This window comes from Capricornis sumatraensis, chromosome 4, assembly GCF_032405125.1.
Source record: "Capricornis sumatraensis isolate serow.1 chromosome 4, serow.2, whole genome shotgun sequence".
Lineage (NCBI taxonomy): Eukaryota > Metazoa > Chordata > Mammalia > Artiodactyla > Bovidae > Capricornis > Capricornis sumatraensis.
In genome coordinates, this window is record NC_091072.1 from 105,046,495 (window position 1) to 105,062,558 (window position 16,064).

The window sequence follows — 16,064 nt, forward strand, 5'->3', positions numbered from 1 at the left end:
GGGATTTTCCGGGCAAGAGTGCTGGAGTGGGTTGCCATTGCCTTCTCTGGGAAGAACCTAATGCAGGTTAAAATTCTTTTTTTTTTTTTATCTTTTTTATTTTTTTATTTTTTATTATTTTTTTAACTTTTTATTTTTACTTTATTCTACTTTATAATACTGTATTGGTTTTGCCATACATTGACATGAATCTACCACGGGTGTACATGCGTTCCCAAACATGAACCCCCCACCCACCTCCCTCCCCACAACATCCCTCTGGGTCATCCCCGTGCACCAGCCCCAAGCATGCTGTATCCTGCATTGGACATAGACTGGTGATTCGATTCTTACATGATAGTATACATGTTTCAATGCCATTCTCCCAAATCATCCCACCCTCTCCCTCTCCCTCTGAGTCCAAAAGTCCGCTATACACATCTGTGTCTTTTTTGCTGTCTTGCATACAGGGTCATCATTGCCATCTTTCAAAATTCCATATATATGTGTTAGTATACTGTATTGGTGTTTTTCTTTCTGGCTTACTTCACTCTGTATAATCGGCTCCAGTTTCATCCATCTCATCAGAACTGATTCAAATGTATTCTTTTTAACGGCTGAGTAATACTCCATTGTGTATATGTACCACAGCTTTCTTATCCATTGATCTACTGATGGACATCTAGGTTGTTTCCATGTCCTGGCTATTATAAACAGTGCTGCGATGAACATTGGGGTACATGTGTCTCTTTCAATTCTGGTTTCCTTGGTGTGTATGCCCAGCCGTGGGATTGCTGGGTCATATGGCAGTTCTATTTGCAATTTTTTAAGGAATCTCCACACTGTTTTCCATAGTGGTTGTACTAGTTTGCATTCCCACCAACAGTGTAGGAGGGTTCCCTTTTCTCCACACCCTCTCCAGCATTTATTGCTTGCAGACTTTTGGATCGCAGACATTCTGACTGGTGTGAAGTGGTACCTCATAGTGGTTTTGATTTGCATTTCTCTAATAATGAGTGATGTTGAGCATCTTTTCATGTGTTTGTTAGCCATCCGTATGTCTTCTTTGGAGAAATGTCTATTTAGTTCTTTGGCCCATTTTTTGATTGGGTCGTTTATTTTTCTGAAATTGAGCTGCATAAGTTGCTTGTATATTTTTGAGATTAGTACTGGCACAAAGACAGAAATATAGATCAATGGAACAAAATAGAAAGCCCAGAGATAAATCCACACACATATGGACACCTTATCTTTGACAAAGGAGGCAAGAATATACAATGGAGTAAAGACAATCTCTTTAACAAGTGGTGCTGGGAAAACTGGTCAACCATTTGTAAAAGAATGAAACTAGATAACTTTCTAACAACGCACACGAAAATAAACTCAAAATGGATTAAAGATCTAAATGTAAGACCAGAAACTATAAAACTCCTAGAGGAGAACATAGGCAAAACACTCTCTGACATAAATCACAGCAGGATCCTCTATGATCCACCTCCCAGAATTCTGGAAATAAAAGCAAAAATAAACAAATGGGATCTAATTAAAATTAAAAGCTTCTGCACAACAAAGGAAAATATAAGCAAGGTGAAAAGACAGCCTTCTGAATGGGAGAAAATAATAGCAAATGAAACAACTGACAAACAGTTTAAAATTCTTAAACAGCCTGATGCTGTGATTGAACATGACTTTTAGCGTCCTGGGGTTGGGGTGAGCATGTATTGCATTCGGGAAGAAAATGAATTACTGTGGCCTGGAGGCCAGAGTGTGGTGTGTTGCACTTTTGTCACCAGTCCTAAACCCCAAGCTGTATTCCTGCCCTTTGCCCTTTGACATTGCAGTTCTTTCTGCTAAAGAGGTGGAATATGTTTCCCCTCCTCGTGACTGGATTTGGCCTTGTGGCTTGATTTGGCCAATAAAGCAGAAATGATGATGTGCCAATTCCAAACCCAGGCTTTCAGAGCTCTCACATATTTCCACTTGCTCTCTTGTACCCCTGACATGGACCTTAAAAAAACAAAACTAAACACAAAAAGCTACCCAGGCCAGCTGCTGGTCCTAAGAAGGACGAGATGCAGAGCTGTCTCAACCAAGCTGCTCAGCCAAACACAGCTTAATCCAGCCCAATAGACCCTTAGATCTCTGGGAACAAACACCTATCATGGTGTGCCATTGGGAGTTTCTTGGCTGTTTATTATGCAACAATATATAACTTATAAACATCTTGGCTCACCTTTATTCCAGCTGCTGTGACTTGGAGCTTCTTCATGCTTTGCTGAGATTTATTTCAGGAGCCTCTTAATTAGGCTTTGGGTCTTCCTCTATTCTTATCTGTTGCATACACTTCTATCAGTGTTGTCCTCACCCAAAAGGCAAGTCTCATTGTCCACAGAAAAAGACCACATGTAATCTTTGGTGTGGCATCCTGATCCTTCCTGCTGCTCTGCACACCCTGCCCCAGATATTTCAGTCTTGGGCACCGGAAAATGCCATACCATTTCATAGATCTAGGCCTCCTTCGTTCTCTCTGCCTGAGAAACCCCTACAGATCCTTCAGGATGCTTATCACATGTCGCCTCTTTTGTGACATTTTTCCATGACCTAAAGGCAATCATGCTCTCTTCCATGCGTCTAAAAATTAATTTCCTGTCATTATAATTCTTAAAGAGTTATAATGGGATGGTTATAATGGGATGGTCTGTCTCTAGGTCTCTCTCCTCATAGGCAGAGGCAGTTTTGGAACACTTTCTGTAGATGCAATACTTGGTGTGATGCTTAAACTTCATAGAGGTTCAGTATCATCTCATCTAATTTTATCCATTGTTGAATAATTGGAAAACATGTAGGGATTGTTATAAATTATTTCTGTATGGTGTTTATGATATTTGCAATAAACTGGAAATTTGGTTCATAATTCTTCCTTCTTTGCACATGTCAAATAATAGTATTTATAGTAGGAGGATACATTTATGAACATAGAAAAATGACAATAATGGTTGAAGATAGTTTACATGCCCTTGATGTGGAGATACTGTGGGTCCCTTTCAAGTGAAACCCTACAACCAGCTCACTTAAAATTAAAATGTCAAAAATCAATTATGCTTCATTTTGCATTCAGACAAATTGAACTTTTCAAAATTTGGTTTGAAGCACATCTTATGTCAAAAGACACCTACTCTATTATTTGAATACTAGTAATATGAGAGAACATTTTATTTCTTATTTTTTTAAGATGATCATACACACTAAATCTTTATCTGCCAAAAAAGAAATAAGAATATCTGGATATCTAAATATTGCTCTCATTATTGAACTCTCATTAAATAGCAAAGTCATTGACATTGCCTAAATTTAATAGGGAACTGCTGGGATGTGGCCTACGCAAAGAAGCTTGAACAAGAGAAGAGGAGAGGAAGGTGGTCTAGATCATGAAGGATTTTGTCAGACATGGCTAAGAGTTTAGAATTTATCCCATAAACAGAGGTATGTTTGCCTATAGATTATGGAATGAGGGGACTGACTGCTCTGTTTCTACTCTTCTTGTTAGAAAGTGTGCAGACTCGAGTGTGGCCACCATCTTCAGCTTTGATAGGTAAGTGTAACTGACATTCTTTTTGTACTAGTTTGGCTTTGTAAGTTTGAAAGTGGAATAGCACATCCTCTGAGTGTGGGTGTGAGGTAATCTAAGTGGGTATATAGGATATCCCTATTTGTACTGTCAATGGGGTTCTCCATGCAAGAATATTGGAGTGGGTTGCTGTTTCCTTCTCCAGTGGACCATATTTTGTCAGAACTCTTCACTCTGACCTGTCCATCTGGGGTGGCCCTGCACAGCATGGCTCACTGAGTTACCCAAGCCTCTTTGGTGGAACAAAGATGTGATCTAAGAAGGGAGTAATATAATGCTGAAGAATTGATACTTTTGAATTATGGTGCTGGAAAACTCTTGAGTCCCTTGGAAAGCAAGAGGATCAAACTGGTCAATCCTAAAGGAAATCAACCCTGAATATTCACTGGAAGGACTGCTGCTGAAGCTGAAACTCCAGTACTTGGCCACCTGATGTGAAGAGCCCTCTCATTGGAAAAGACCTTGATGCTGGGAAAGATTGAAGGCAGGAGGAGAAGGGGATGACAGAGGATGAGATGGTTGGATGGCATCACTGACTCAGTGGATGTGAGTTTGAGCAAATTCCAAGAGACCATGAAGGATAGGGGAGCCTGGCATGCTGTAGTCCATGGGGTTGCAGAGAATCAGACACAACTTGGTGACTGGGCAACAACAACAATTGAAGTTTGATTTGTTGGGGTTTCTCTCAGGATTAGTGGTAGATAATAATCTCGGGCTTATCCCCGTGTCTGGGCAACTCCCATGGGAGATTCCATTCTTGACTGTGCTTCAGAAGAGATGTTACAACTGCCCAGACTCACTTCTCCCTTGTCTTCATTTTCCTATCATTCATTCAGTGAATAGTAGTCATGTCCTATGTGCTAAGCACTGGGAATCATACTGAAGAGCATACTCACTGAGCAGAAAAAAACAGATACATTAATAGTAACTGAATACTCACCTGCTAAGAGTGAGGAATGGGATATATGCACAGGGCAGCAGAGAGGGGTATTAGCTGCAATCTGAGAGTAGTATCTGAGAAGGCTTCCAAGCGGAAATAGGAGGCAAAAACCCTGAACTGAGGATTACAGATGAGTAAACACCTGGTGGAGAGGGAGGAAGATGTGCCTCTAAGACAGGAGGCTGGAAATAGGCATAGGACCTGCCAGGGCCAAGCAGGGGAAACAGGATGTGAATCGCAGTGATGAGCTCTGTCAGATCATCAGGAGGCTTGGGAGTATACTAAAATACTAGGATTCTCTTTGGAGGAGCCAGTCAAGTGTTTTTAATCATGAATGTGACACAACCAGCTTTAGAAAGATGATTCAGATCATAGTGAAGAGAATGGTTTTGAGCGAATTAGATTAAGGGCAGCGATGTTATTGTAGTGTTTGGGCTGCTATAGCAAAATAGTATAACGGGCTGGCTTAGAAATACCTGGGATTTTTTTTCACAGTTCTGGAGGATGGAAAGTCCAAGATCAAAGACCAAATATGGTCCTGCTTTCTGGTGCATAGAAAGTACCTTCTCACTGTGTTCTAACTTGGGAGAAGAGGTGAAGGCTTTCTCTGTGGCCTCTTTTATAAGAACACTAATCCTATTCAGGAGGGCTCTTCTCTCATGACTTATCACCTACAAAAGCTTCTACTTCCTGACACCTTCACTTTGGGGATTAAGATTTTAATGTATGAATTTGGGGGAAGCCAAACATTCAGATCATAGCATTCATCATTTAGGAGACTGTTCAGTCTTCCAGGTGAGAAACACACCAGGCCTGAGCCATCAGAAGATTGGAAAGCTATCTGGAGGATGAAATAAGCAGCGCTTGATCAAAAAGACAGTGGATTTAAACTGGAATGCATCTAAGAAGCTACCTGTTACACATTAAGCGGGCTATTGATTTGAGAAGGCTTTTTAAGGTTTAATAATTATCCTATAAGCCCTAATTTTCAAAGTGCTTTAAACATTAATGCTATGAAGAGAAATTTAATATTTTCTAACATCTGTTGAACATCCGCTCTTTTAATATCTATAGATGTGAGTTGCTGTGATTTGTTTTTGAATATGGACCCATCTTTTATTTGAGAGATGGTCAGGAAGGATTACTCCTTTCATATAGTGTTGTATAGCAATATAAATTTATAATTTATAAATTATAAATTAATACATAAATAAATTTATAATTATCTTTGCCAGATTTTTGTATAGGGGATGTTAGCTTCTTAACAAAATTAGGTTAAGTTAAATACATTTATCTAGTCTAGCATACCAGTTAGATTAAAAATAATGTTATAAAGTGACATTTTATAGCATATATGTTGATTATGCTGGTTGTAAATTTATTCTATAAGCAAGATGAACAGTCTTTTTATGCCAATCTTTATAACTTGAAGCATAATATCTTTATTTTAAATTATTACAGTGGCTCTGAATCTCTTCTTTGCTTTTATTATATATAAATTGACCATATCAGTCACAGCAATGACTTATTTGATGCTGGGTCATCAACTTCTTGTGATGGAATTAATCCTACGAGAGCACTCAGACTCCGATGGCAGAGGCAAGGAAGGATAGCAGCAGGATAGCTTGCGGACTCTTTCGTGTGCTGCTGTGTATTGTACGGTAAGTATACTCTTCCGTTTGTTTGGTTTTTTATGGTTGCATTTTGATCCTTAAAACTGCTGTCTTTTTTTTTTTTTTCTTTCATCTGATAGCAACAAACTAAAAGCCAAAGAAACTGCTAACAAGGAAAGCCTCAGGCAGGGGGTGGGGGGTGGAGGTGGTGGTGGGAAGTGACGCATCCTATTGTAAAGTAGAGCAAATCCAATTAAAGCACTCAATAGGCACTTTACTTTATTGGGGAATTGGCTACAAAAGCATTTAAATTTTGTTCTAACTAATCTATTTTTTCAATCATTCACTTAGTATTTAAGCCATTTAGGAAATTAAGTAAGAAACACATAGCAACAACAAAAACATCTTCACTAGCTTAGAACGTATATTAGTTTCTATTTATGCATAAAAATTTGCCACAAATTAACAGCTTCAAGCAATCCACAATTTATTGTCATATGTCTGGCATGGCACAACTGGTTTCTCTGCTCAGGGTTTCACAGGGTGATAATCAAGGTGATGGCTAGGGCTGCATTCTCATCAAGAATGGCTTGACTGGGGAAGAATTCATTTCCAAGGTCATTCGGGCTGTTAGCAGCATTTGTTTTCTTGTGGCCGCATGCCTAAAGCCCCCACTTTTCACTGGCCATCACTTGCTGGCTGCCCAAAGTTCTTTGTTACCTTCTCTGCCATGGCTAGTTACTTCATTATCCTCACAAGTGAAATTTATTGCTTCACGGAACATCCAGTCTCTCTTTTGAGGGATTTCACCTGAATAAGTCAGTTCCTCCCTCCTGCAACCTGAATAATTTCCCTTCTAATTGGTCAACACCAACTGACTTAGAACGTTAATTTCATTGGCAAGATTCCTTCACCTTCACTGTACTGTTTGGGCTCCAAGTAAGTCACAGGTTCCACCCACACTCAAGGGTAAGGGATTACACACAGTGAGAACATCAGGGAGCAGAGTTCTGGGGAGTTACACACTGGGGCCTCCCTAGAATCTTTCCACCAGAGAGTTTTATCTTACCACACATTTCTCATATCAATGTTTTATTAGAAAGTTATACTTTTATCTTTCAGAGTGAGGAAAAGGGGCAGTTTTTCAAGACTGTGGTTGTCAGCTCTGTTGTGGGCTTTAAATTTGGAATCTCATCTCCCAGTCTTACCTCCTCAAGCCCTGTGTACCAGTGTGGGCCACTTGTTGCTCCCAAACATGTCACTGTCTTTCATCACAATTTATTACTGCTAAATGCTTATCTCTGAAAACCTCTTCTTTCCCATTCGTACTCATTTTTCAAGACCTAGCACCCCACTCCGGTACTCTTGCCTGGAAAATCCCATGGACGGAGGAGCCTGGTGGGCTGCAGTCCATGGGGTCACAAAGAGTCGGACATGAATGAAGCGACTTAGCAGCAGCAGCAGCTAAATTTATACATTCTGTAGTAGAGTTTTGATGACTTTCTAAGAGAAAACATCTCTGTTCCCATGATAACTTTTAGAAGCCTTTTTCATATGAACTTTTATCTGGAGTTACAGCTATTTGTTTATATACCTTTTTCCTTGCTTTCTTTGTATCACAAATTATGGCTCACTCTTTTCTGTATCTTTAGTCCCTTATCCCTAGTACAGGACTTGATCCCTGTAGGGGAGTTCAGTAGGTACTCCCTGATTAAACGTAGTGAGTGAAGAGGAAAACAAGCTAGAGTAAGTAGGAAAATAATTGTGGAAAAATAGGGTGAGAGAAAACAGGAAAACAGTAGTGTAGACAGACTACAATGATGTAATTTTTACTAGTTTTTTTATCAGAATGTGAGGATGGGGATGTGAAGAAGCATAGTTGTGAATAAGTCTACAAAAGTCAGATGATGGAGAGTCTTGAAATTTCCAGGCTAGAAAATGTGGAGTTCATGGAACTTTAAATCTAATGAGGAATAGACAGTCTCACATATACTTTAATTTCAAGTTGTGTAAAGCTCCATGGAGGAAATGTACAGTATGGTAAAATGACAGTTGGCAAGGAGACCTGATCTAGCAGAGGTCGACTGAACAAGTCACATTTGGGCTGAGACCTGAAAGTTGAGTAGGAGTAAAAGGTGTAAAGAGTGAATGGTAAAGAGTGGATATCGGGCTGAAGAGGAAATTCAGAATCAGGTCCTGCAGAACTTGACAGGCCATTACCATTTTGGTCTTTATCCTACGAACAATGGGAGAAAATTGGAAAATTTAAAACAAGGTAGGTTTGAAATGGGGGCTTCCCCGGTGGCTCTGACGGTAAAGAATCTGCCTGCCATGTGGGAGACCTGGGTTTGATCCCCGAGTTGGGAAGATCCCCTGGAGGAGGGCATGGCAACCCACTTCAGTATTCTTGCCTGGAGAATCCCCATGGACAGAGGAGCCTGGGGGTTGGGGGGGATGGTCCATGGCGTCACAAAGAGTTGGACTCAGCTGAGTGACTAAGCACAGCATACCACAGGCTTGAGGTGGGGATAAGAGAATGAGAGAAAGAGAGAGATGATTTGTCTTTTTTAAAAAAATTCCCTGAATAATAGAGTAAAAGAGTATAAGAATAGATACAGGTCTAGTTAGGCAAACTTTTTAGTGGCACAGAGAGTAGACCACAGTAATTTGATCTTGGAATGGCAGAGGAGTTTGAAAGAACTGGACAGATTTTATGGAGACTCAGTTGACAGGAGTTGGATATGGAGAGTGAAGGAGAGGGAAATGTTTTTAGCTTCCCTGGCTAGATAAATGGTGGTACCCAGAAAGAACAGTGAAATATGGACATGTTTGGGGATGTTGGAGACCATGAAGTCTTCTTTGGAAAAGTCGAGGTGTTTGTATTGTATGGCCTGATGGATACATATAGTTCTTAAGCTCAGAAGAGCAATCTGCATAAGAGATAATAAGGATTCCCGTATATCTATGGTCAACTGGTTTTTTTTTTTAAGTATATTTTTCAAAGGATGGAATTAAAAATTTTTTTAATTATTTATTTTTAATTGGAGGTCAACTAATTTTTGACAAAGATCCCAAGACCATTCAGTGGGGGGAAAGAACAATCTCCTTAACAAATGGTTCTGGGACAACTGGATATCCACACACAAAAGAATGGAGTTAGATTTCTATCTCGTGTTGTTTACAAAAATTAACTCAAAATAAGTACTCAGGAGACCTAAACCTGAGAGCTAAAACTTTAAAACTCTTAGAAGAAAGCACTGGGGAAAGTCTTTATGACTTTGGATTTGGATTTTTTTTTTTTTTTCCTCTTTTAATGACCTGGAATGTCAGGTCCATGAATAAAGGCAAATTGGAAGTGGTCAAACAAGAGATGGCAAGAGTGAACGTTAATATTCTAGGAATCAGCAAACTAAAATGGACTGGAATGGGTGAATTTAACTCAGATGACCATTGTATCTACTACTGCGGGCAGAAGAAATAGAGTAGCCATCATGGTCAACAAAAGAGTCCGAAATGCAGTACTTGGATGCAATCTCAAAAACGACAGAATGATCTCTGTTAGTCTCCAAGGCAAACCATTCAATATCACGGTAATCCAAGTCTATGCCCCAACCAGTAACGCTGAAGAAGCTGAAGTTGAACAGTTCTCTGAAGACCTACAAGACCTTTTAGAACTAACACTCAAAAAAGATGTCTTTTTCATTATAGGGGACTGGAATGCAAAAGTAGGAAGTCAAGAAACACCTAGAATAACAGGCAAATTTGGCCTTGGAATGCAGAATGAAGCAGGGCAAAGACTAATAGAGTTTTGCCAAGAAAATGCGCTGGTCATAGCAAACGCCCTCTTCTAACAACACAAGAGAAGACTCTACACATGGACATCACCAGATGGTCAACTCCGAAATCAGATTGATTATATTCTTTGCAGCCAAAGATGGAGAAGCTCTATATAGTCAACAAAAAAAGACCAGGAGCTGACTGTGGCTCAGATCATGAACTCCGTATTACCAAATTCAGACTTAAATTGAAGAAAGTAGGGAAAACCACTAGACCATTCAGGTATGACCTAAATCAGATCCCTTATGATTATAAAGTGGAAGTGAGAAATAGATTTAAGGGCCTAGATCTGATAGATAGAGTGCCTGATGAACTATGGAATGAGGTTTGTGACATTGTACAGGAGACAAGGATCAAGACCAACCACATGGAAAAGAAATGCAAAAAAAGCAAAATGACTGTATGGGGGGGACTTACAAATAGCTGTGAAAAGAAGAGAAGCAAAAAGCAAAGGAGAAAAGGAAAGATATAAGCATCTGAATGCAGAGTTCCAAAGAATAGCAAGGAGAGATTAAGAAAGCCTTCCTCAGTGATCAGTGCAAAGAAATAGAGGAAAACAAAAGAATGGGAAAGACTAGAGATCTCTTCAAGAAAATTAGAGATACTAAGGCAACATTTAATGCAAAGATGGGCTCGATAAAGGACAGAAATGGTATGGACCTAACAGAAGCAGAAGATATTAAGAAGAAGTTGCAAGAATACACAGAAGAACTGTACAAAAAAGATCTTCACGACCCAGATAATCACGATAGTGTGATCACTCATCTAGAGCCAGACATCCTGGAATGTGAAGTCAAGTGGGCCTTAGAAAGTATCACTACAAACAAAGCTAGTGGAGGTGATGGAATTCCAGTTGAGCTACTTCAAATCCTGAAAGATGATGCTGTAAGTGCTGCACTCAATATGCCAGCAAATTAGGAAAACTCAGCAGTGGCCACAGGACTGGAAAAGGTCAGTTTTCATTCCAATCTCAAAGAAAGGCAATGCCAAAGAATGCTCAAACTACCACACAATTGCACTCATCTCACATGCTAGTAAAGTAATGCTCAAAATTCTCCAAGCCAGGCTTCAGCAATACGTGAACCATGAACTTCCTGATGTTCAAGCTGGTTTTAGAAAAGGCAGAGGAATGAGAGATCAAATTGCCAACATCCACTGGATCATCAAAAAAGCAAGAGAGTTCCAGAAAAACATCTATTTCTGCTTTATTGACTATGCCAAAGCCTTTGACTGTGTGGATCCGAATAAACTGTGGAAAATTCTGAGAGAGATGGGAATACTGGACCACCTGACCTCCCTCTTGAGAAATCTGTATGCAGGTCAGGAAGCCACAGTTTGAACTGGACATGGAACAACAGACTGGTTCCAAATAGGAAAAGGAGTACATCAAGGCTGTATCTTGTCACCCTGCTTATTTAACTTCTATGCAGAGTACATCATGAGAAACACTGGACTGGAAGAAACACAAGCTGGAATCAAGATTGCCGGGAGAAATATCAATAACCTCAAATATACAGATGACACCACCCTTATGGCAGAAAGTGAAGACGAGCTAAAAAGCCTCTTGATGAAAGTGAAAGAGGAGAGTTAAAAAGTTGGCTTAAAGCTCAACATTCAGAAAACGAAGATCATGGCATCCGGTCCCATCACTTCATGGGAAATAGATGGGGAAGCAGTGGAAACAGTGTCAGACTTTATTTTTTTGGGCTCCAAAATCACTGCAGATGGTGACTGCAGCCATGAAATTAAAAGAGGCTTACTCCTTGGAAGAAAAGTTATGACCAAACTAGACTGCATATCCAAAAGCAGAGACATTACTTTGCCAACTAAGGTCCGTCTAGTCAAGGCTATGGTTTTTCCTGTGGTCATGTATGGATGTGAGAGTTGGACTGTGAAGAAGGCTGAGCACTGAAGAATTGATGCTTTTGAAGTGTGGTGTTGGAGAAGACTCTTGAGAGTCCCTTGGACTGCAAGGAGATCCAACCAGTCCATTCTGAAGGAGATCAACCCTGGGATTTCTTTGGAAGGAATGATGCTAAAGCTGAAACTCCAGTACTTTGGCCACCTCATGCAGAGTTGACTCATTGGAAAAAACTCTGATGCTGGGAGGGATTAGGGGCAGGCAGAGAAGGGGACGACAGAGGATGAGATTGCTGGATGGCATCACTGACTCGATGGACGTGAATCTGAGTGAACTCCAAAAGTTGGTGATGGACAGGGAGGCCTGGCGTGCTGCGATTCATGGGGTTGCAAAGAGTCGGACACGACTGAGCGACTGAACTGGAACTGAATGACGTCTTATATATGATGCTAAAGCAAAGGCAGCAATAACAAAGAAGGATAATCTGGACTTTGTCAAAACTGAAAACATCTGTGCATCAACGAACACTATCACAAGAGTAAAATGTCAGCCTACAAAACTGGAGAAACGAATTGTTTGTAAGTCTATTAAAGGTCTAGTATACAGAATATATAAAGAGCTCTTACAACTCAAAAGCAAAGTGACAAACAACCCAATTCAAAAATGGACAAAGGACTAGAATAGACATTTTTCCAAAGAAGATATATATAAAAAGCCAAAAATCATATGATAAGATACTCAGTGTCATTATTCATTAGGCAAATGCAAATCAAAAGCACGACACATGGTCCTTTGCATCCATCAGGATGGCCATAATTTTCAAAAAAATGAAAATAACAAGTGTTGACCAAGATGTGGAGAAATTAGGACCCTCATACATTGCTGGTGAAAATATAAATTGGTGCAGCAATTTTGGAGAATATTTTAGCAATTACTCAAGTTACCTGCTTTTCCAGGTAGCTCAGCTGGTAAAGAATTCACCCGCAATGCAGGAGACCCTGGTTCAATTCCTGGGTCAGGAAGTTTCCCTGGAGAAGGGATAGGCTACTCACCCTAGTATTCTTGGGCTTCTCTGGTGGTGCAGATGGTAAAGAATCTGCCTGCAATGTGGGAGACCTGGATTCAATTCCTGGGTTGGGAAGATACCATGGAGGAGGGCATGGCAGCCCCCTCTAGTAATCTTTCCTGGAGAATCCCCATAAACAAAGGAACCTGGTGGGCTACATTCATAGAGTCACAAAGGGTAGGACACGACTGAGCAACTAAGCACACAATAAGTTAAACATAGAAAAAAATGACCCAACAATTTCACTCCTACGTATATTCTTCACCATCCTCAGGAGCTTTTTGGTTTGCTAGTTTTCTCCCTCCCTCTGTCAGTTGTTCCACTGACTTGTCGGTATAGTCAGATGGCAGAGGTATCAGAATGCAGCACATATTTCATTTATTAATAAAGGGCATATTAAGAATCTACTGTGCACTACTTACTGTTTTAGGTCCTGGATATAAAAAGGAAAACAGATGAGTCATGATCTCAAATTTTTCTATTTTGAAGGTAGTGTTTAATTAGTTTACAGTACTCTTTTTGATATTGCATAAAAATTTTCTTGGCTGTACTCAAATAAAAAATAAATGACATTTTTTATATGTATAATGTGAGGACTGAGAGAGAAGAGTTTAAGAATGAATCCCCCATGGACATAGAGTATGGGTTTTAAGATTTAGTCAATGTTGTAACCACATGTACTCATATTTCTTTCGCATCTTGTAGTTATTATTTATAGCACATAAAGTGTGGTGTAACTTGTTATGGAGTCAGATAGCAGGTTCTTTCTGTTCATCCAAATTTTCTGGTCTTGAAGCTACTGATAATATTCTTTGAGACATTCAACTTCTTTTGCTTTCATAAGGAATTTTTTGCTTATGAATTTTCACTTTGTCCAGGTGTTTATCAGTCTCATGTTTGATTTGATGTCTAGCATATGCAAGCATACTTTTACCTTCAAGGAGTAATGGATGACTTAACAATAGTGAGTGACAACTCACTCAGATTCCATCCTATTCAGAGTAAGCACTCATTTATTCAATGAATTTATTTCTTCAATTTATCCTGTGACTCTAAGTCCACAGTCCTTTTTTTTTTTTATGACATGGGCCATTTTTAAAGTTTTTGTTGAATTTGTTACAGTATTGCTTCTGTTTTATGTGTCGGTGGGTATTTTTTTGGCCGCAAAGCATGTGGGATCTTAGCTCCCCAACTAGAGATCAAACCTGTCCCCCCTGCATTGAAAGGTGAAGTTTTAACCACTGGAGCATCAGGGAAGTCCCTAAATCCATAGTCTTTTATCTGACACTGTTTGGGGCTTTGGAATTTATAATTTTTTGATTTAATAAAATTAAGAGTTTATGCCTTAGACTGTCTGACCATCCTGGCAGGGTCTGTAGCAGCATCCTATAAGCACACACACACACTAGTTCCTTAGCAAAACATAGGAATAGTCACATTACGTGTGATAAGTGAGGACCATGGGCAGCCTCATGTCTATGCAGGGCATGTCTGTTTTGACACCAGATGAGTTACAAAGGGACTTCTGGTTTTCATAGGCTTGTGGATTTTGGAATCTCAGATAAGGGAATGTTTGCTAACAAAAAGGTGAGTAAGATGTAGTGTCTTCCCTCAAAGGACACAGACACTTCATGATTTGTCTGTTAAGTCTTTTCTGTTTGTTATTTGCCAGTGTGTTTAGATTTTTTTTTAAAGGAAGGTGCTGGTGTTGGAGTAACTTATTGATTCAATAATTGAAAAGTCTAGCAGGCAGATTTTGGACAATGCTGTACTCAAGGATCAAATGATGCCATTTGGCTGGTTTTTCTTAATCTTTCACATACCTACCTTCTATTCCAGAGGTTTCAGTCTCTCTGTCTCTGTATGCTCTAAGCCAACTCTTTTGTGGTGACAAAGATGGCTAGGGCAGGTCATTTCATAGTTAAGTTTTCTAGGGAAGAAAAAGAGCCCCATTTCCTACTGGAGCATTCCCAGAAAAAACTTTTTGGATTTCATTGGCTCTGATCTGGTCACATGCAATCTGTCACTGAGGTCAGGGAGATGAAACGGGCTGATTGGTCTAGACTGGTCATGTGATCCACTTTGGCATCAGGAGAGTTAGGCACATGAACTGACCAGGTGGGATTTTCTCAAACAAAAACTGGGAGCTGTTGCCAGAGGATGTGGGGAATGTTGGGTGGCAAAGCATTCATGTAGACATTCATGGGTTGACACTGGATTTCCTTTGTAATTAAAATTCTTCTGATGGAATACAGTGGAGTCAATATCAATTGATTTGGTCAGCTGATATATAACTTTCCTGCTGATCATATAACTTTCCTGGTGATTATATAGCAAAACTTTATTGCTCTTTTATTTGTACCAAAATATATACGAGCCTGCAAGTCTAAAATCAAAATTGACTCTACACTGAACTCCTCATCAGACCATAAGAATATACAGCCTGGAACCCAATTACCTTCATTTGAATCTTTGCTTCACCCACTTTCTTGGATGAGTTACTTAACCTCTTCGTACTTGTTTTCTTGTGTGTAAAGCAAGTGTAATGGTAGCATTTCCCTCACCAGGTTGGTTTGAGGACCCCATGAATTAATACATGTAAAGTATTTAGAATGGGGTTTGACACATAGTAAGTGTGCTATAAACTTTAGCTATTATTATTATTATTCCACTGGGTAACACTAACTCTGAAATTCCCCATGGTGAAGTAGGAATTTTTACAGCATGGATATTAACATTTCTATGCCTTTAACTAATATTGCAGCTGCCCTGTGTACATTATTATTGGAAATGCCATTTGTTTTATTGTCAGACTAAAGTTTAAAAAATAAGCCAACCATAATTTTTTTTCAGAAAGCATTTATTTTGACCCAAGAGATTCCAGTCAGCCTTATAAACTTAGAAAGTGGAAATCCTTCCTGAACTGATGGAAAATGAATCCAATTTCAAATCCCAAACCAGATTCCTGTTTTTGTTGCTATTCTTCCTCTAAAAAGACAGAACCTGATGTTTTCACAGTGTATATAAAACAAATTTTAAGACCCATATATAGCACAGTGTTTACCACCCACCCCTGTCCATGGTCATGAATATCATAAATTCTTTAAATTTCCAAAACATGAGATAAATGTCAGACCATT